Raw genomic sequence first — 22382 nt, forward strand, 5'->3', positions numbered from 1 at the left:
GCACTCAATAATTGAGCTTTCGTCGCCCTCTGTGACAATCATTCACCACCCTCTGGCTGAAGAAAATCCTCCTCTTCTCAGTTCTAAAGGATTGTCCCTTCACTCCGAGGCTGTGCCCTTGGATCCTTGTCTCTCCAACTAGGGGAAACAACTTCTCCAAGTCCATTCCATTCAAGCCTCTCAGTATTCTGTAAGTTTCAATGAGATCCCCCTCATCCTTCTAAACTCAATTGAGTAGACCCAACCACATACATTCACTGTCTAGCCAATTGAACTAACTGGTCGCACTAGCATGCTCTAAGTTGAGTATATTCAAGTCAGAGATTGATAGATCTTTACATAGTAAGGATAACAAGAAATATGTGGTTCATATTGGGAAAGTATTATTGAGGTTGAAGGTCCGCCACGGTCTAGTTGTAAGGTGGAACAGGATCAAAGGGCTGAATAGATGTTTTGTGTTCTGAGGTCACATGTTCCTCCTTCAATCCATAATGTAAAAGGCACAGTAACCAAAATTCCAGAGGAGCATTGATCGCTCAATACAGGTACGCAGTATAAAAACAGCCTAATCGGTTCAACTAGTTGTTGTGGTGTTTATGCGTCTACCACTCAACAATATCTCACCCTATCAACATAACCTTCTATCTCTTTCTCCCTTATGTGGTTATTGGCTGCCCCTTAAACATATCTATACTTTTGCCTCAACCACTTCCTATGGTCAAGTGTTCTACAGGCTAACTTAGATAAAGATGTTTCACCAGAATTCCCCGCTGGATTTATTAGTGGCCATCTTATATTTGTGACACTCAGTTTTGGTCTCTCTCACAAGTGGGAAAATCTTCTCTCTATCTATCCTGTCAAATCCTGAATAGTTTTAAACACCTCCACCAGATGTCCTTTCAGTCTTCACTGTTCTAATGATTTCAGCCTCAGCACATTCAGCCTTTCCTGATAAGTATAATCTCTCAGGTCTGCAAACTTCCCTTTTTCTCGAATGCAAAACCTAGGCTTATCTTTCTTTTCTTAATGTCTTAAATTATTGAAATGTCAGTGATGGGTGCAATTACTGTAGTATCCAAGAATCCAGAAAAATCATTCTGTACTGTAACCTTATTGAGAGCTCTAACAATATATCTCAGTCCTTTCCATTAATACCGATAAATAAGTTGTATTGGATGTTTCAAGTTCAGAGCAATCTGTAAAATGATTCCTGATAAGAGAAGCTCTGATATAAAAATGGAAAAGGCTGGAAAGCACACAACAGTTTGGTGAAGGGAGAGGAAGTGTTAATATTCAGTGTGATGACCTTTCATCAGTGCTGGAGGAAGTTAAAGATATAACAATCTTTAAGCAAACGTTGAGCCAGGGAGAATTGACATTCTTGGAGGAAAGGGCAGGTTTGTGATAAGGTGAAAGACAAGAATAATGAATGGACATTGACCTGAAATGCCAGCTCTATTTCTGTCTCTATGGATGCTGAGCGTTTCAAGCATTTTTATTTTTATTTCATATTTACAGCGTTCATCATAATTTATCTTTGATTAAGCATCTAAAGGAATGATGACTCAAAACAAAAAGGGACTGGTGAGAGAAACAAAATGTGGTGTTTACTGGACTTGCTTTGATTCCCCCATACTATGAGCACAAAAGCACTGGATATGTTTGTAGATGTTTATGGATGAAACTTCCTCAGGATTCCAATTGATTCTTTCAGTTACTCCATGAAATTTCCTGCGTTTCAGTAAATTAACATTGCAAATGATTCATTTCTTTTTGAAGTATTAATTCCAACTACCTATTACATGGCCTTTATTAAGCTGCCATTCCTTGTTTAAAATGCATCATTGTGAACTCTCACACAAGAATAACTAACTGATATTTAAAGTCTGTAACCAAGAATACTGCCACAATTTGACCTCAGGTTATAGTCCAACAGCAGTCCGAAAGCTTGTGATTTCAAATAAACCTGTTGGACTATAACCTGGTGTCATGTGACTTCTGACCTTGTCCACCCCAGTCCAACATTGGCTTGTCCACAGCGTAATTTGACCTGAACTAACAATTTTTAATTTTCATTGAAATATTACTTCTGTCCCTCTCTCTTCCTTACTCTCCCAAACCTACAGATGTTGTCTGACCTGCTGAGTGTTTTGCAAAGATTTAGTTTTGCTTTGATAACAGGATCTAATGATGGACAATTAAGTAGGGACTGGAACAACCATGGTAAGACATGATTTGATTAATAGTATGGAGCATTTAGCTGCAATATACCTTCCTCTTTGTTCGTACTATGAGTCTTATCTAATAAATTAGTTGGTCACAACATACATATTATGTAATTTATAAACCACCTTTCAAATGTTATGCTTGGTTTGTCTGTTAAAATTTACAATACCAAGAAGATATATGACTGCAGCAACTTAATTCACATCACTTGTCTATATTTTGCAGCAGTACATATGACAATAAGTGCAATGTGACTATTGAGGGAAGGAAGGCTGTCTTTACATTGCCTGTAAGATTTGTAGCTATCTCCAAAGTTGTTTGGTTACACTACTGTAGACAGGAGGAAGTAATACATTTACAAAAGAAAGCATGTACTCATTTGGTGTCACCCATGATTTCAGGATACTCCAGACTGCTTTACAGCTAATAAAGTACTTTGTTTTTGAAATATAGTTACATTGAGATATATGAAAACTGGCAGCGTACTTATGCACAGCAAACTCCACCATCAGCAGATCATCACATTATTACTGTTAGTTCAGGGTTACATATTGTTCCCTGAAGCATTGCTGAGAACTCTTTTTTGGAAAAGCGGTCATGGGATATTGGACATCCTCCTGAGAGGATAAATGGGGACTCAGTTTAACATTGTATTCAAAAGACGACAAATCTGACAATGCAGCGCACTTTTCAATGGAAGAAATGGCCTGAAATTTATGCTTAAGTCTCTAGGGAGGGAGTTGAACTTGCTAGATCTTTTGTGTGGAGGTGCTCATACTGTTGATTTTGAAGATGAACTACTGACACAACCACTACTGACACTGAGGAGATGTCTTCACAACATTTAGGAATTAAAACTTTAGGTGATGAACTCCTGTTGTCAGCCAAACCACCTCCCCCTCTAGAAGAAAATTACTTTGATTTATATAGAACATACAGCACAAGAACAGACCATTTGACCAATCTAGCCTGTGCTGGTACTTATATTCCACACAAATCTCCTTGCATTCAATCTACCTCAGCTCAACCTTTGAGCATATCTTTCTGTTGTCTTTTCTTTCATGTGTTCACCTATTACTGGTTGGTGGAGGCTTTGAACTAGCTTGTCCTTCATAACCAGGTGAAAAACGTTAAAGCACTTGATAAAGAGCTCAAATTCCAAAAGAGAGTGCTTTCTGCAGTGTAAGCTGGTAATAACTTCATTCATTCATTTTGGAATTAAATGAAGTTCATTTCTTCAAAACAATCAAAAATAACATTTGGAATGGTGGATTTCATTTGTGTGAAGAGATTGAGAAGTTGGCATTGTTCCCCTTAGAGTAGAAAAGGTTTGATAGAGGTGCTCAAACATCACAAGAGGCTTTAATAGGATTGAGGGGAAATTGCTTCCATTTATTGGAAGATTTGAGAATCAAACTTAAGTTATGTGGCAAACAAGCCAGAGATGAAATGGGAGAAAAAATGGATTAAGCTGCTTGAAAGGGTGGTGGATGCAGATTCAATAATAATTTTCAAAGGGGAATTAGATAAATATTGAAATTAAAAATTGCTGGGCTATGGAGGATGAGAAAGGAAGAGGTGTTCATTGGATAACTTTTCCAAAGAGACAAGACATGCTCTTCTCGTCTGATATTTTCTGTGAGTTTTTGAAAAATCCATGTTGGGTATTTGACAAAATATATAGAACTGATTCAGTTGCCTTGCTATGTCTAAGGATCTGGTTTTGATAGCCACGACTGTGTTTTGTGACAACATGCTGTGGAACTGGTTCCAAATATTCTTGGGCCATAACAATGAGTATTGTGCAGCTGGTTTCACTATTGTATAGAGCCAGTGTTTGTGAATTGATTTGGCTTGTGAACTAAGCTATTGATTCCAGGTGCCTTGTTCTGTACATCATTAAATTGTTAATGGGATATTTTCCACAAATTTCACACATGTGGGGCTGACAGTGATGGAAACAATTAACATGAAGTATCCCTCCCAAGACTGTAATGATGAGGCTTGATTATAGTAATTTTGATGCATGGGAGTGTGTTCTATTAGGATGTTCGAGGAATTGATTGACTGTGTCCTGATGAATGAATGACTGGTCTGCAAAGAAATGTTATTTTTGGATCAGTTTCTTTTTTCAATAAACCAGATAAAAATAGCTATTTTGGAAATTGTGTTTCCTTTTATAATTGTTCACTTGACTATTAATTTTTAAATTCAATCTCAAAGAAGTTACAAAAATCTTATTTTTAGACTGATATCATTAGGCTTGTGAAATCTCCTGCAGTAGTTAAGTGAGCTACCTTACGTATGCCTCATCTTAAATTAGCTAGGTGAAATTTGAATTCCAAGCAAGTGAATGGTATATTCAACTTTTGTGTTCTGTCCAGGTTTCCTATTGATCTGCTGAATGTGGTTATTGTAACATTGTGAAAAATGAATGATAATCCTGCAAAGGAAGTGGTATTAATAATAACTACATTCGGAAATTACCATAAACAAACGCGAAAAGCATAGCACCATGAAACACTTTTGTCTTGCCAAATTAATAGGCATCTAAAGTGCAGTAGCAGTCTGGAATCTCAATTGCTTGAGCTTTAGCTTGATTTGTTCTCAAAACAAGTCTTTTCACAGGTTTACAGTTAAAAGACATTTTAAAATATAAATCTTCACTATTTTGTTTCAGATTTCTCATTACTGTTTTACACAGTTTATCAAATACCGAGTAGTTTTCTTCTGACTTTCACTATCTAGCTGAGTTTCTTCCCGAAAGCTTAAGATCATTACAGCTCAATCAAGATATCCTTAGCAAGCTGTCACCACATTCTGCCAATGGCTGTTCAAGTTCCATAAAGCTGCTGAGCTTTTCTTGAGATGTTGACTGAGATTGGACTGAATGTCACATCAGACATTACACATGCACACAGCCTGTAGTACTGAATATTGGAGCCCTGTGTCAAAACGACACCACACATGAACAGTTAGTGAACCAAAGAAATCCAGTTAATATGTACTCACAAAAAGATGAACAATTTTCATCTTGTCTGTTGAAGCAAAACAATAAACTAAAAACTGATGTTGAAAAGGATTGTAATTGTAAACAACTGCGCTTGTTCAGAAAATAACTTAACAGACTGTTTCACATCAACAAATCTGATTTATTTTTACTGTATTGTGTACTTCTGTAACTAACAGTGTGCCACAGGGATCAGTGCTGGGGCCATAATAACTTCCAATAAGTATGAATGTACAATAGTCAAATTTTAGGATGACACAAAAATCAATGGGAAGGCAAGAAATGAGGCTGAAACAAAGAATCTCCAGAGGTATAGAGATAGCTCATAAGACATTGGAGTAGAAGTAGGCCATTCAGCCCATTGAGTCTGCTTCACCATTCAATGAGATCATGGCTAATCTGATAATCCTCAACTCTATTTCCCCCAAAACTCCTTGATTCCCTTACTGATTAAAAATCTGTTTATATTTCATTGAGTAGTTCTTCCCCTCCAAAAGTTTGAAGATATCTTTTTGGAATCTCCAGTATGAAGGGAATGCTGTGCTATTGAACGTGCTGTTTTTCACATAAGGCACTTAAATCAAGTTCCCTCTTCTGCTCGCTCAGGAAGGGTCAGAGTATGCTATGGAATGCTTTGATGAAGAACAGGAGTAGTCTGGCTAATGTTGATTCCTGTACTAATATCACTATCGGAGCTTATCACGTTATTGTCACACTTCTGAAGTGGGATAATACTGCTATCATTTAGCCCCTCTCCCTATATTGCGACATGGGCAACAATTCAGAATGAGCTGTAAAATACTCTACAACCATAAGTGCAAACATTTTTTCGTAATCAGCGCATTCCACATTGCTGACTTTTAAAGACACATTGATCAAATTCCCTCTTTATCAAAGGATCTAAGGGCAGAGTATGGTTATGGTAGATGGATGAAGTAAAAACAATGACTGCAGATGCTGGAAACCAGATTCTGGATTAGTGGTGCTGGAAGAGCACAGCAGTTTAGGCAGCATCCAAGGAGCAGCGAAATTGACATTTCGGGCATAAGCCCTTCATCAGGAATAAAGGCAGTGAGCCTGAAGCGTGGAGAGATAAGCTAGAGGAGGGTGGGGGAGGGGAGAAAGTAGCATAGAGTACAATGGGTGAGTGGGGGAGGGGATGAAGGTGATAGGTCAGGGAGGAGAGGGTGGAGTGGATAGGTAGAAAAAGAGATAGGCAGGTAGGACAAGTTCGGATAAGTCATGGGGACAGTGCTGAGCTGGAAGTTTGGAACTAGGGTGAGGTGGGGGAAGGGGAAATGAGGAAACTGTTGAAGTCCACATTGATGCCCTGGGGTTGAAGTGTTCCGAAGCGGAAGATGAGGCGTTCTTCCTCCAGGCGTCTGGTGGTGAGGGAGCGGCGGTGAAGGAGGCCCAGGACCTCCATGTCCTCGGCAGAGTGGGAGGGGGAGTTGAAATGTTGGGCCATGGAGCGGTGTGGTTGATTCCCCTGCCACTGCAGGAACTGTAAAACCTGTGCCCACACCTCCTCCCTCACCTCTATCCAAGGCCCTAAAGGAGCCTTCCACATCCATCAAAGTTTCACTTGCACATCCACTAATACCATTTATTGTATCCGTTGCTCCCGATGCGGTCTCCTCTACATTGGGGAGACTGGGCGCCTCCTAGCAGAGCGCTTTAGGGAACATCTCCGGGACACCCGCACCAATCAACCAATGTAGAGGAGACCGCATCGGGAGCAGCGGATACAATAAATGGTATTAGTGGATGTGCAGGTAAAACTTTGATGGATGTGGAAGGCTCCTTTAGGGCCTTGGATAGAGGTGAGGGAGGAGGTGTGGGCGCAGGTTTTACAGTTCCTGCAGTGGCAGGGGAATCAACCACACTGCCCCGTGGCCCAACATTTCAACTCCCCCTCCCACTCTGCCGAGGACATGGAGGTCCTGGGCCTCCTTCACCGCTGCTCCCTCACCACTAGACACTTGGAGGAAGAACACCTCATCTTCCGCCTCGGAACACTTCAAGCCCATGGCATCAATGTGGACTTCAACTGTTTCCTCATTTCCCCTTCCCCCACCTCACCCTAGTTCCAAACTTCCAGCTCAGCACTATCCCCATGACTTGTCCGGACTTGTCCTACCTGCCTATCTCCTTTTCCACCTATCCACTCCACCCTCTCCTCCCTGACCTATCACCTTCATCCCCTCCCCCACTCACCCATTGTACTCTATGCTACTTTCTCCCCACCCCCACCCTCCTCTAGCTTATCTCTCCACACTCCCGGCTCACTGCCTTTATTCCTGATGAAGGGCTTTTGCCCGAAATGTCGATTTCGCTGCTCCTTGGATGCTGCCTAAACTGCTGTGCTCTTCTAGCACCAATAATCCAGAATATGGTAGATGGATGTTCATTCATATTTTTTTAATGCAATATTTTCTATTCTCTGGCATTCCAACTATCCCTTTGATATTCATTTTGCCATCCTGGTCAGACATCCTAAGTCATACAGTTACAATGGACAGATAATTTAAACAAGAACCAAACATGAAACTGATTGGAATGCCTGATCCTTGGAAAATCATTATTTAATTTCATGCCAGAATCTCATGTGGTATGGGAATTCCACATTGCTACATGATCATACCTTCCCCACATTGTGCAACACGAAGATGCATTTTGGGTGATATATTGAAAACATTTTACTCAATGTCTACTAATATCACTTGGCCGCATAGAATTACATAGAAAAGGAAGAGAGAAGGTTCATGTGGCTCAACAAGTCCATGCTAAATTTTTGTATTCAAACCTCTTTGTGTCCTTCCTCATCTAATCCTCTATTATCTTCTCTGTCACGCATTTGCAATTTGTTTTAAACTCATTTTGTGGTAGCTAATTCCGCATTTTCACTAGTCTCTGTTGAAGTAAGTTTTTCTTGTATTTCAAGTTTAAATCTGAAGACACTCATCAAATGAATCTAGGAATTAAACAGTAAAATTTAAATCAGAATCCAAGCTGTATGAGAATTTGAAATTTTGTTGGGAGTAAGTTCTCAGATAGTTTTGTAGACAAAAAGAGGAGTGAAATTGTTTTACCAGTCTTTGCTATACCTGCACCTGTAAGGTTGTTTACTGACGATTAGATGTCTGGAAGCCAAGGGGTGTATGGTCCTCAAGAACCCTTTGTTGCTGTAAGATTAAAAAATGCTCTTGTGGTGCAGTAGTAGTGTCCCTATCTCTGAGGCGGAGGCCCACCTTCAAGTCTGACCTGCTACATAGGTGTTTGATAACATCTCTGAACAGATTGATTAGAAAATATCTACAAAATGAACAATAGCAGCATGTTTGGTGGGCTACAAAAACAAAATTCTAAGAATCTATTATAAATTAGCCCACATGCAGACCTGAACATGCAGACCGTAACAATGTTTTTCATTATGTGCTAAGAGTTGAGATCCATTTGCAAGTTGGGGCAAAGATTATAAAATCCTGATATGAAAGTATTCTGAATTATGACTGAGTATAATCTTCTCGATAGTGATTTGTTTGCTTATCCAATTGATCAAAAAGGTATTAAAATATGTATATTCAAATGTACAGGAAATCCTCATTTTAAGTCTCTCCTTTTAATCGTAGTTTGCATTTTAAAGTAGTTTTTTTATATCCTCTCTCATTCCCCATTTTTAACATTTTCCATTTAAACATTCCTTACTTCGAGGTCACACCTTGCATTGTTGCACCTTTTATGTCACTGTTGATTAAGTCATCCTGATTATCCTGCTAGAGTTGGCACCATTGTGTCTGTGCACTGCTGTTAAAGATCGTTGGTTAATAGTTTGTTGCTGAAGTAAATTTGCTTTTTAAATTTCTCTGCTGATTGTCCTTAACTAGTAGTGGAACTGCTCTGAATGGAGTTTCTAAAAAGAATTTTCTGCTGTATGGAACTCACAATACATTATCTATACTGGTACGAAAGTTGAAGAAGTCTTACTGTGCTTGAACTGGACTTTAGGTTTCTTGCTTTCACTGTTTTGTATTGAAAGTTATTTCAGCTAAGAATGCATATACTGTATATGGCGCAGTATTTCAACTTTTACATTGGTTTTTCAGACAAAAACATCCCCAGGAACCTATTTCTGGCTTTAAATTGATACCTCTGGGAAACTGTGCTTCACATAAAGCAATTTCGCTGAAAGTCACGATTTTCAGGAATGCAAGCCTGATATTAAGTGAAGACTCTGAATAAAATTGGCATGTTATAAATCTCTTTAAATACATATACGCTATAATACAGTACTCATTACTATAATAAAGTCCAGAATTAATTTTTCAATAAATATTCATAAGCAAATATTAAAAATAATCTCATAATCTACTGATCACAATCCGAAAACAGATAACAATATCCTAGAATTGTAACACTCGGAATCCAGGTGCTGATATTGATCAACTGAGACAATTGTTTTTGTCACACTACAGCTGCAAATTTACTGTATCCTGAATAATTTTGCTAGTCTGGAAACACATGTGGGGAGGGCATTTCATTGTTGGACTTTGTCTATATCTAATAATGCTGACTAAGTACCTTTAATGATCTGAAACTTTTCTCAGTGAGGTTTTAGCCTGACAATAAATTTGACTAAATAGGTTTACTTTGCTGGTGAATTGCAAGATAAAAGAACAATTGACATGATTTCTTGTGGCAATCTTATATTAATGGCTTCTTGTATTCTCTTGGGGAAATACTGCTTCTGTATTTAGTCTGTCAAAATACTTTTATTATTTTAGAAGTTTCTATTTAAGTCACTTGTCAGCCTTGATTTGATTTGATTGATTATTGTCACATGTACTTAGTACAGTGAAAAGTTTTGTTTTGGATGCAGTACAGGTAGATCATACCATCCAAAGTGCATGTGGGGTAATAGAACAGAGTGAGGAATACAACGGTATGGCTGCAGAGAAGGTGCACAAACAGTGAGATCAACATTAAATTTAAAATTTGAGAGGTCCATGAAAAGTCTAAAAAGAGTGGAGAAGAAGCTGTTCTTGAATCTGTTGGTACGTGTGTTTAAGCTTTTATGTCTTCTACCTGATGGAAGAGATTGGAAGAGTCTGTAACTAGGCTGGGAAGGGTCTTTGATTATGTTGGCTGCCTTCCTGAGTCAGCAAGAAGAGACCCAGCCTATTTATTTTCGTATTACAAAATATACTTTATGCATAAGATTTTATTATTGACATTCACAGGTCTGAAAGCAGTTCTGTACAGTCTGCCCAGACTATTCATACTGAACCAATAGTTATATCTATGTTTTTCATGGTATTGTGAATGCAAGGTATTCTTGCACCTTGTCCATTGACAGTATAACGCCTTTTAAAATATGGTCACCTAAAGCACAGTAGAACAAGCGTGATCTAAAGAATATTTACTTAATTTCTGCTTTTTAATACTATTCCTTGAGAAGAAAATCTTAGTTCTTGTTTTTTTTTTCAGTCGCCTTCTAAAGCTGTGTTGTTGCTTTGAGTGATGTCTGTATTTGTATTCTGTTTGTTTCCTTCTCCCATACACATTCTTAGTTCTCACCAATGGATCAGAAGAAGAGCATGATTTACAGCAGACTTTTACTCTAAATTATTTGTACACTGCACTACTGACAAAAGACTACAGAGTCTATTTAAACAGCACATTAAAGTAGCTGACCATGTAATTTATGTCTTGAATAAAGGAAGCAGCTGTTCCCCATAGCTGAAGGGTCAATAACAAAGTGATATAATTATAAACTGAAAGCCAGGAGGTTTAGAAGGGATTTGGCAAAATGTGGGTGTTGAAATGCACTGCCTGGGAACATTGTGTGGTGGGTAACCTCACTACCTTTGAAAAGTACTTGGATAAGCATCTGAAATGTCAAAACATTGAAGTCTGTGGGCCTAGGGCTGGCAAATGGGATTTGTGTAGATTGTGGTACAGACATAATGAGCTGAAGGACCTCTTCTATACCGTATGATCCATGCAACAGAACTGATGACTAAAACTGCAGAAGCATTTCCTGTTACAAGTGCTGTTATTTCTCCAGCAAAGTATGCAAGATAGTTATATAATGTAAACTGATCCAGGCCTGCCTTCCCTAATAGCAGTGAATGTTTGTCACTATTAATGAATGCAGCTGAGTTACAAATACTGGGGACTCCACAATCAAATTTGGAAGCTGTGTTTTGCCTCTAAGGACTGATGGACACGCTGAGCTCTGTAATTTGGGAATTTGTGCTGGTTGTCCAGAACTTATGCTAAATGTTAATGTTGATTTATTTAGCACTGATATCAATGGGTGTGAAGTATACTAAGGAGCTCATCCTCTGATTGTCATTTCAAGGGCGGCTTCAAGAGGACTGATTGAGTTTTAGAAATGGATTGACAACCAATAGAAATGAATTTTAAAAGGTCAATAATTATGAGCTATAAAAAAAACTTTTGCATGGAATCTGTGCTTCAGAGTGAGAATGAAATGTTTCTCCAAAGTTGAATGCTATGTCATCAAGTCAGAGAGTCTTACAGCACTGAAACAGATCCTTCTGTCCAATTAGCCCATGCCGACCATAATCGCAAACTAAACTAGTGCCATCTACTTGTGCTTGATCCATATCTCTCTAGACGTTGCTTATTCACATACTTATCTAAATGTCTTTTAAAAGTTGTAACTGTACCTGCATCCTCCACTTGCTCGAGAGACAAATGAGGAAAAAGGGGGAATTCATTATTTATTGAGACATTTTCTCAATTTCTGAGGATGATCAGATAGAGTATTTTAGTATCAAAGACTGTTAATTCTCTTGCAAGGAAATTCACGTGTCTGAATGCAGCCAGATTGTAACAGGATGAACTGAGACAAATCAGGCAAACAACAGTAAATCTTTAAAGATCTGTTAATTAATGATCACACTAAGTCCTATCCCTTATGGGGAGGACTAGTTTAAAAATGTGGAGAGAGTGAGGTTGTAACATTATGAATTCTCAATAGATTGTGCCTACTTAAGATAAAACATATTCCATAATTTTATAATGCCACTAACTAAGTTATTATTTCATTGTTTCTTTTGTTTGGTAGTTGGTGAGATATCGATCTCCCTCACAATACTCCAAGCAAAATGAAAAAATAGCTGTAATAAAAAAAAATCACAAATATGAAATAAACTATATTTCCTTCTCAGAAAACAGGATGTTGGAGTCCAGTGGACAGTGAGAGGAGAATGGATTGCACCACATGCTGATTTTCAGACTGTCCAGCTAGTTAAAGGTGAAATGAAATCCTTACCCAAACACTACTGCAGTCAACTTCAGACTTGCTCCTAATCAATTATGAACAAAATGTTTAAATGTTTCAAAAAGTATTTAGAGGTGATGAGAAATATTTAAAAGTTTGAAAAAGTTTTCAAAGTACTGAAATGATTATTAAAGTTTATTTAAGCATTTAAAAGCAATGGAAGTTTTAAAAGTTCAAAAGTACTTAATCAATACAGCGCATTGTAAAGTATTAACCCAAACAGTGACAGATTGACATCAAAAGATGTGAATTCTGCTAATGATGCTAATGGGGCTTTACTACTAGGCTTTGGAGATCAGTTTGTTGCTGGATCCAGGCTGTGCAGATGGGCCAACAAGTTCTGACTGCAATCTAAGGTTTCATTTCCCTTGTTCTTGAGAAGATGATGGGAGCTGTATTCTTGAACTGGTGCAGTCCATTTCCTGTCAGTAACACCACAATGCCATTAAGGAGGGAGCTCCAGGCTTATGGACCAGTGGTAGTGGTTAGCTGTGGGTGATTTGCTGTACAGTTGAAAATTTGAGTCACTGTTTCTGTATCCTGCTATTAATTGCAAACCTACCAATCATACAATGCTTTGTAATGCTGTAATGTTGGTTCCTTTTTTCAAGTGCAGACTATATTGGAACAGCAGTGACTGGAAACCCATGTCGATATGTATGACCTGAGGAGAATGCTGCTGTGTCCTGTCTCCAGAGTACATAGGTAATAGGTGTCACATCCTGCCTCATGGTGAATAATGAAGGACAACATTTTTAAAAAATTGCCCCATAAAGGCCCATGCATATTATAACAATGAATCCCAGTCACCTACAGCAGTGTGGGACTCCAGATGTGAGTGACAATGTAATTAAATGGTCGTCATCACTTTGGCTGGCAATAATGTCACCAAATGCATCCCCTTTTCGTCTCCCTTTATATGTCTATTGTCTTGTCTTTGTGCAAGTCCTTAATTCCATGTGGCTGAATTTCTGCATTTTTCCTTTTTTTTCTGCAACTTCAGTTGTCCTACTTCATGTTGTCATGTGCTGTGCAGAAAACAAATTGTCTGCCTGGTGTGCAATCATCTCACCAGCAGAACGCCTGAGCATTAACTCAATCACCTCGCTTTTTTGATACAGCATCAGCAGCTGTTACTGCTGTCACTGCACAGGTTTTACATCAATTCACAACTTAACTCCATATTTTTGAAATGATTGAGAGAACTGCAAAATAACTAACCAGATTGCTGTTTTGCATTACTTACACAGAGATAGATTTTTCAAGCCAATTTTCTCATACAACGTGCAAGTTATTTGTCGGCCTTACTGACAAGGTGATTCATAGCTTCTGTAGCTCAGCAGGGGAGTCGTTTCAGGCTTCACTAAGTAAGAAAAGGATGCCTAATGATGGATCTCTAAGTGTTCATTTAACTAAAATTAAATCTGCTACTTTTCATCTCAGTCAATTCATTCAAGGTGGCAAAATCCCACTATATTTTTGGGGTAGATATTGACCATTTTTTAAGAGAAGGTGACCATGTGGCAATGCTTATCGAATCTTTTGCTAGTGTGATACCCATGTTAATTCCTGATGTCCTGAAGTTGAAATGACTGGCCTCCGCAAACCACAACCAGGGTTTGTGCTCAGTGTGAGGACAGACAATAGAGAGTTTTCTTCCTAATTCCCACTGATTCCAGTTTTGCTAGGGTTCCTTGATGTCATACTTGGTCAAATGCAGCCTGATATCAAAGGTAGTCACTCTCACCACACTTCTGTAATTCAGCCCTTTTGTCCATGTTTGACGTAAGGCAGTGATGAGGTCAGGAGCTGTGTGGCCCTGGCAGAACCCAAACTGGGCATCACTGAACAGGTTATTGCTGAGCAGGTACTGCTTGACAGCACTGTTCCAGCACCTTACTGATGACTGAGAGTAGACAGATGAGGTGGTAATTGGCTATGTTGGACTTGGCCTGCTGGTGCAATTTTTCACATTGTTGGGTAGATTTTGGTGTTGCAGTTGTACTAGAAGAGTTTGGCTAGTACAGCACCAAGTTCTGGAGCACTATTCTTCAGTACTATTGCCGGAATGTTGCTAGAGCCCATAGGTTTTGCAATATCTAGTGCCTCCAACCATTTCTTGATATTATGTGGAGTGAATTAAATTGACTGAAGACTGATGATGCTGGGGGCTTCTGGAGGATGTCCAAAGGATCATTCCTCTCAGCATTTCTGGCTGAATATTGTTGCAAATGTTTCAGCCTTCCCTTTTGCACTGTTGTGTTTGGGTTCTTCATCATTGATGATGGGAGATATTTGTGGAGCCTCCTCCTCCAGTGAGCTGCTTAATTACCCATCACCGTTCACAACTGCATATGACAGGACTGTAGAGTTTAGATCTGATCTGTCCATTGTGACATCTCTTAAACTTTTGCTTAGCACTTGCTGCTTATGCTGTTTGGATCACAAGCAGTCAGGTATTGTAGCTTCACTAGGTAGATACTTAATTTTTTTAGATATTCCTGATGTTGCTTCTGTCATGCTCTCCTGCAAACTCCATTGAACCAGGGTTGATCCCTGGGCTTGATGGTAATGTTAGAGTGGGGATGTGCCATGCAGTGAGGTTACAGATTGTGATAGATTGCTATTCTGCTGCTGTTGTTGACCCATTGTGCCTCATGGATGTCAAGGCTTGAATTGCCAGCTTTGTTTAAAGTATATCTTAGCATAGTGATACTGCCATGCAGCATGATGGCGGGTAATATCAATGTCAGTGTATAGATGGGTCTTTGTCTCTACAAAGTGGACTGTGATGTGGTAAATCTAATTGTTCCTCTCATAGACTAATGCATCTGCGCAAGTAGATTAGTGAGGATGAGGTTAAATACATTTCCCTCACTTGTTGGTTCCCTCACCACCTGCTGCAAACCCAATCAAGCATCTATTTCTTTTTTTGACTCGACCAGCTCGATCAGGAGTGCTGCTGCTGAGCCATTCCTGGTGGTGGTCATTGAAACCTTCGACCCAGAGTATATTCTGTGCTCCTGCCACACTTAGTGCTTCTTCAAGCTTTCTTCAACATGGTCAGGTGGTCTGTCTGGTTTTGTCCTTTTTTGAGACTTTTAAGGTTTTCTTGGCCATTTCAGAGAGCAGTTAAAACATTTGCAGTGGGTCTGGAGTCATGCATGGGCCAGACCAAGTGAGGACACCACTTATCCTTTCCTACAGAGTATTAATGAACTATATAGGTTTTCTATGTCAATGGATATCATTCCAGATTTTTTTATTAAATTCAAATTTCATCATCTGTCATGGTGGGATTCAAACACAAGCTTCCAGAATATTACCTGGGTCTCTGGATTGTTAGTCCAGTGACAATACCACTCTGTCTTCCTTATGGTTTGCCTAGTCTGTTTGACAGCGCTCCTAAACTTTGGAACAACCCTCAGATCTTGACAAGGAGAATTTTTCAGAGTCAACAGGACTGTGTTTGCAATTGTTGTTTCAGGTGCCGAGATTGATCCCGGGTGTTCCCTCCAATTTCGTTCCTTTCTTTAGACACAAGTGACTGACTTACTCGACAATTCATAGAGCAGTTAACGGTCAGCCACATTGCTGTGGCTCTTGAGGCACATGTAGGCCAGACCACATAAGGACAGCATTCTCTAAAGGACATTAATGAACCAGACATTGCCAGTATGTGTTCACCTCCTCTTACTCACTGCATGTCCAAGAGGAGTTGAAAATAAAAATCGGAGAACTTTCTATACAAAGCATTGTCAACTATTTCATTATTTAGAAATTGAGAGTCAGCAGATAACAGCAACTTTCACTGATCTGAGCTGAGTTAAGCAAAAACACTGAAAATGGAAATGACAGTTTACTAATTCTTGCAGATAACTGTTCTCATTTTACATAAATCTTGTGGTGCTCATCAAATAGAGTGATATCAGCTAGAATATGTTGTTGCTTTGAATTTGTTTAACAGCTTCAAGATTTGACATAGCTGACAGACTCGATGTAAATCAAGACCTGCACAATTTTGGCAATATTTATACCTTTAAGAGTAAGCTAGTTCAGTAGATGAGAGACAGAGATATGCTGGCAAGATTTAGTAAAGAGGCACATGTGGAGTACACTCACAAGCATAATTTAGATGGGTCAAATGGCCTACTGCAGTATTATACTGTAAATCTTATAAGAGACTTGTCCAAACTGCACTGATGGAAAACAAACCAAAACAAATTGGCGAGTATAGAAATGTTCTGAATGAGATTCATGACATGAGGTGATACCAATCCTGAAAATAAGAGGTGGTGATGGTATTATCACTAGACTATTAATCCAGTGACCCATGTAATATTCTGGGGATGTGGGTTCAAAACCCACCATGACCAATGGGGGAATTTGAATTCAATATAAATCTGGAATTATGAGTCTAATAATGATCATGAAGTCATTGCTGTAAATTGGGAAAATCCCACCTGTGACACTAATGCTCTTTAGGGAAGGATAATTGCTTTCCTCACTTAGTGTGGTGTACATGTGATTCCAGACCCACAGTAATGTGGATGAGTCTTAACTACTGCCTGAAATGGCCTAGCCAGTGACCCAGTTGTAACAATTGCGATAAAACAAAAAAGGCTTAATACTGGACAGACCACTGAATAAGGCACCAGAAATAATAGCAACAAATGACCCTGCAAAGTCCTTCTTACCAATCTCTGGGAGGGGGCTTGTGCCAAAAGGGTTAACTATCATCTCAAGATAAGCTCCATCCTTCAGAATATAAAGAACTACTCCAGAGAGAAGCTAACTAGTTTCTAAGTTACCAGTTTGCTCTTTGTTGTTTTCATTCTGAGCTCGATGTAACTAGCAGTCATGTTTATAAACTCTGAAGTCTCAATGTAAGTCTTACAAAGGACCCTCATTTGCCTCAATTGTAATACAAGCACTATTAAGTACCACATAATAAATCTACTCTTGTTCAACAAGAGCAAGCCTCTCTTCTGCTAAAGACTGTGTGTATGTGTGTTTGAGTGTTCCAATGTTACAGATTCAGATGCAGGTATTCAGATCAATGTAGCTAGCATAATGTATATTTAAAGTCAACTTGACATGATCATCTCTCTTAGGTGTAATATAAATAGCTATTAAGCATTACGTAATAAACGATTGCTATTCATTGAGATTGGGTCCATCTTCCACCAAGGAGACAGTGAGGCAGCATTTCTCACTTGGTATCAGGAATTTAGACCAACACCAATTAAAGGTTTTTTTACTTATTCATTTTAGGAGATGTTTGTGCTGGCTGGCCAGTATTTATTGCCCGTCCCAAGTTGCTCTTGAGAAGGTGGTGGTGAGCTACCTTCTGGCTGTAGTCCACCTGCTGTAGGTTCACCCAGAATGCCATTAGGCAGAGAATTCCAGGATTCAGTGTTCTATTTTCAAGTCAGGATGGTGAGTGTCTTGGAGGGGAACTTGAAGGTGGTGGTGTTCCATATATCTGCTGCCCTTGTATCTAGGTAGAAGTGGTCATGGGTTTGGAAGGTGCTGTCTGAGGATCTTTGGTGAATTTCTGCAGTGCATCTTGTAGATTGTACACACTGCTGCCACTAATAGTCGGTGGAGGAGGGTATGGATGCTTGTGGATGTTGTGCCAATCAAGCGGGCTGTTTTGTCCTGGACAGTGTCAAGCTTCTTGAGTATTGTTGGGGCTGCACCCATCCAGGCAAGTGAGGAGTATTCCATCACACTCCTGACTTATGCTTTGAAGATGGTGACAGGCTTTCAGGAGTCAGGAGGTGAGTTACTTGGTGCAGTATTCCTAGCCTTTCACCTGCTCTTGCAGCCATTGCATTTATGTGGCAAGTCTAGTGGAGTTTCTGGTCAATGGTAACCCTCAGGATATTGATAATTGGGAATCCAGTGATGGTAACATCACTGAATGTCAGGGGACAGTGGTTAGATTCTCTCTTATTGGTGATGGTCATAGCCTGGCATTTGTTTGGCATGAATGTTACTTGCCACTTGTCAGCCCAAGCCTGGATGTTGTCCAGATCTTGTTGCATTTGGAGACAGACTGCTTCAGAATCTGAGAAGTCACGTTTGGTGCTGAATATTGTGCAATCATTGGCGAACATCCCCAGTTCTGACCTTATGATAGAAGAAAGGTCATTGATGAAACAGTTGAAGATGGCTGAGCATCGGACACTACCCTGAGGAACTCCTGCAGAGGTGTCCTGGAGCTGAGATGACTGACCTCCAACAACCCCAACCATCTTTCTGTGTGTCAGATATGACTCTAACCACAGGAGAGTTTGCCCGCTAATACTCATTGATTCCAGTTGTGCTAGGGTTCCTTGATGCCGCACTCAGTTGAATGCAGCCTTGATGTCAAGGGCTGTCACTCTCACAGCATTTCTGGAACTTAGCTCTTTTGTCCATGTTTGAACCAAGGCTATAATGAGGCTTGGAGCTGAGTGACCCTGGCAGAACCCAAGCTGGGCGTCACTGAGTAGGTTATTGTTGAGCAGGTGCTGCTTGATAGCACTGTTGATGACACCTTCCACCACTTTATTGATGATGAGAGTAGACTGATGGGGTGGTGTTTGGTGGCAGTGAACACATTTCAAGCCAATAACCTTCTCCTCCGGCAACAGTACATACTGGTGGAATGATTTAAAATTAAGGAGAAGACTGACAGGAAGTCGTAGAGAAGAATTCCTACAGTATTTCTGTACCAACAGTGGTGGACTGAACTTTTCCTTCCTTTTTTTCACAATAGTAGTGATTTTAACCTGAGCCAATTATGAGGAGAAGGAGAGTCAGCTGAAAGTGCTGACCTTGTTTCTGGGGACTTAGGGCCACAACAAAGTGCTTAAAAATTTCTTCTGTTCGTTTGTTCCATTGCCCCATGTGAAACTGACCCATCCTGTGTACAGGCTACAGTGAGCTAAACAATCGGCCAGTGCTCTCTTTGCCACTGATATTCTGCTGTATGATGACATTATTGCATACATATGAGGAACGGATACTGGAAACAAGGAAGTGGACATGCTCTAGTTTCTCGGAATACTTTCTCCGGGGACTGATGGGGAGTTCAGTAGGCCTTCCTACTGGAGGCCTACATATAAGTTTGTTATTAATAAACCCAGCAGGAAATTCAGGAGAAATATCTTCACCCATATAGTGGTTAACATGTGAAACTCACTATCACAGAGCAATTGAGATGAATGCATTTGCAAAACACTTGAAAGAGAAAGGGGTGAAGATAGGATAAGAGGGCAGGGTTAAGAGGGGTAGATTATAGACAGATCTCAATGCGGGGGAGCTTGGAGACTGGAATGAAGAACATTGACCCTCAGATAAGTACATGAATCGGAAAGATTTGGAGGGATATGGGCCAGGAGCAGACAGGTGAGACTAGTTTAGTTTGGGATTCTGTGCAGCATGGACTGGTTGGACTGAAAGGTCTGTTTTCATGCTATATGACTCTACGACTCTATGATGTATAATAAGGTGAGATGGCAGGATACCTGAACACTGCCACCATCTGCCCTCTGTCCGAATTAAATTTTGGTCAGGAAGGCCCTTGATCCACCTTCATGTCCTGTCATTTGAGAACCTTAAATCTCCAATCTTCCCATCTTGAATCCTATCCTACCACCCGATGAAGAGGCTGCACCTCGAAAGCTCGTGCTTCCAAATAAACTTGGCAGAAGTGAGGACTGCAGATGCTAAAGAGTTGAGTTGAGGAGGCAGGGTGGGAGGAGGTGTAATCTCTAAAATCCTGTAAAAATGCTATCCCGTATTCCCAATTTCTCCGCCTCCGCAGCATCTGGTCCCAGGAGGACCAGTCCCAACACTGAACACACCAGCTGGCTTCCTTCTTTAAAGACTATAATTTCCCCTCCCATGTGGTTGATGATGCCCTCCAGTGCATCGCATCCACTTCCCGGACCTCTGCCCTCGAATCCCACTCCTCCAATTGCAACAAGGTCCTCACCTTCCACCCTACTAATGTCTGTATACATCGTATCATCCTCTGCCAATTCTGCCACCTATGAACAGACACTACCACCAGAGATATATTTCCCTCTCCACCCCTATCCGCTTTCCGTAAAGACTGTTCCCTCCGCAACTACCTCGTCAGGTCCACGCCCCCCACCAACCACCCTCCTCTCCCACACCTTCCTCTGCCACCGCAGAAATTGCAAAACCTGTGCCCACACCTTCTCCCTCACCTCTGTCCAAGACCCCAAAGAAGACTTCCACATCCATCAGAGTTTCACCTGCATTTCCACACGTCATTTACTGTATCCGTTGCTCCTTTTGCATGGACGTACATGGAATAGTGTAGGTTAGATGGGCTTCAGATTGGTATGACAGGTCGGTGCAACATCGAGAGCCGAAGGGCCTGTACTGCGTCGTAATGTTCTATGTTCTAATGTTCTATATGATGCGGTCATCTCTATTTTTGGGAGACAGGATGCATACTCGCAGAGCGCTTCAGAGGACATCTCCGGGACACCTGCACCAACCAACCCCACAGCCCCATGGCTAAACACTACAACTACTCCTCCCACTCCGCCAAGGACATGCAGGTCCTGGGCTTCCTCCATCGCCACTCCCTCACCACCTTACGCCTGGAGGAAGAACGCCTCATCCTCCACCTCGGAACCCTCCGACGCCATGGCATCGATGTGGATTTCACCAGTTTCCTCATGTTCCCTCCCTCCACCTTACCCCAGTTCCAAATTTCCAACTCAGCACCGCCCTCATGACCTCTCCTATCTGTCTATCTTCCTTCCCACCTATCTGCTCCATCCTCTTCTCCGACCTATCATCTTTACCCCCACCTCCATCCATCTATTGCACTCTCAGCTACCTTCCCCCAGCCCAACCCCAATCCATTTATCTCTCCACCCACGAGGCTCCCAGCCACATTCCTGATGAAGGATTAGATTAGATTATTTACAGTGTGGAAACAGGCCCTTCGGCCCAACAAGTCCACACCGCCCCGCCGAAGCGCAATCCACCCATACCCCTACATTTACCCCTTACCTAACACTACGGGCAATTTAGCATGGCCAATTCACCTGACCTGCACATCTTTGGACTGTGGGAGGAAACCGGAGCACCCGGAGGAAACCCACGCAGACACGGGGAGAATGTGCAAACTCCACACAGTCAGTCGCCTGAGGCAGGAATTGAACCCGGGTCTCTAGCGCTGTGAGGCAGCAGTGCTAACCACTGTGCCACCGTGCCGCCCTTCAGCAGAAATGTCCATTTTCCTGCTCTTCGGATGCTGCCTGATTTGCTGTGCTTTTCCAGTGCCACACTCTCAATTCCGAATAAACCTGTTGGACTATGAGCTGGTGTTGCATGATTTTTTACTGTATCTTGATTTTTTTCTCTCTTTGTTTGGTCCCTTTCCATTTTATATACATGATTGTCCTGATGCTTTAAGGCAGTTTCAAAATCTCCATTTCGAGAGCCTCTGCAGCTTCCTCTTCACCATGGGCATACAATTCTTTTACACGTCCATTCCCCCAACAGGGCAGTCTCAGAACTCTTCCTCAAGAAAAGGCCTGATCTGTCCCCATCTATCAAGACCCTTCTCTGCTTGGCTGAGCTTGTCCTCATTTTGATTTGAACAACTTCTCGTTTAGCTCCTCTCATTTTCACCTGATCAAAGGTGTGGTCATGGGTCCCCACATGGACCCCAGTTATGCCCTGCCTCTTTGTGAGGTATGTGGAACACTCTTTGTGGATCACTTCCAATGACTCTTTCTCCGGTACATCCATGACATTATCGGTGCTGCTTCCCTCTCTTGGGCAGGATTGGAAAAG

This window comes from Chiloscyllium plagiosum, unplaced genomic scaffold (genome assembly GCF_037043375.1).
Source record: "Chiloscyllium plagiosum isolate Xiang-an unplaced genomic scaffold, Cpla_swu_hap1 HiC_scaffold_6, whole genome shotgun sequence".
NCBI classification, from domain to species: domain Eukaryota; kingdom Metazoa; phylum Chordata; class Chondrichthyes; order Orectolobiformes; family Hemiscylliidae; genus Chiloscyllium; species Chiloscyllium plagiosum.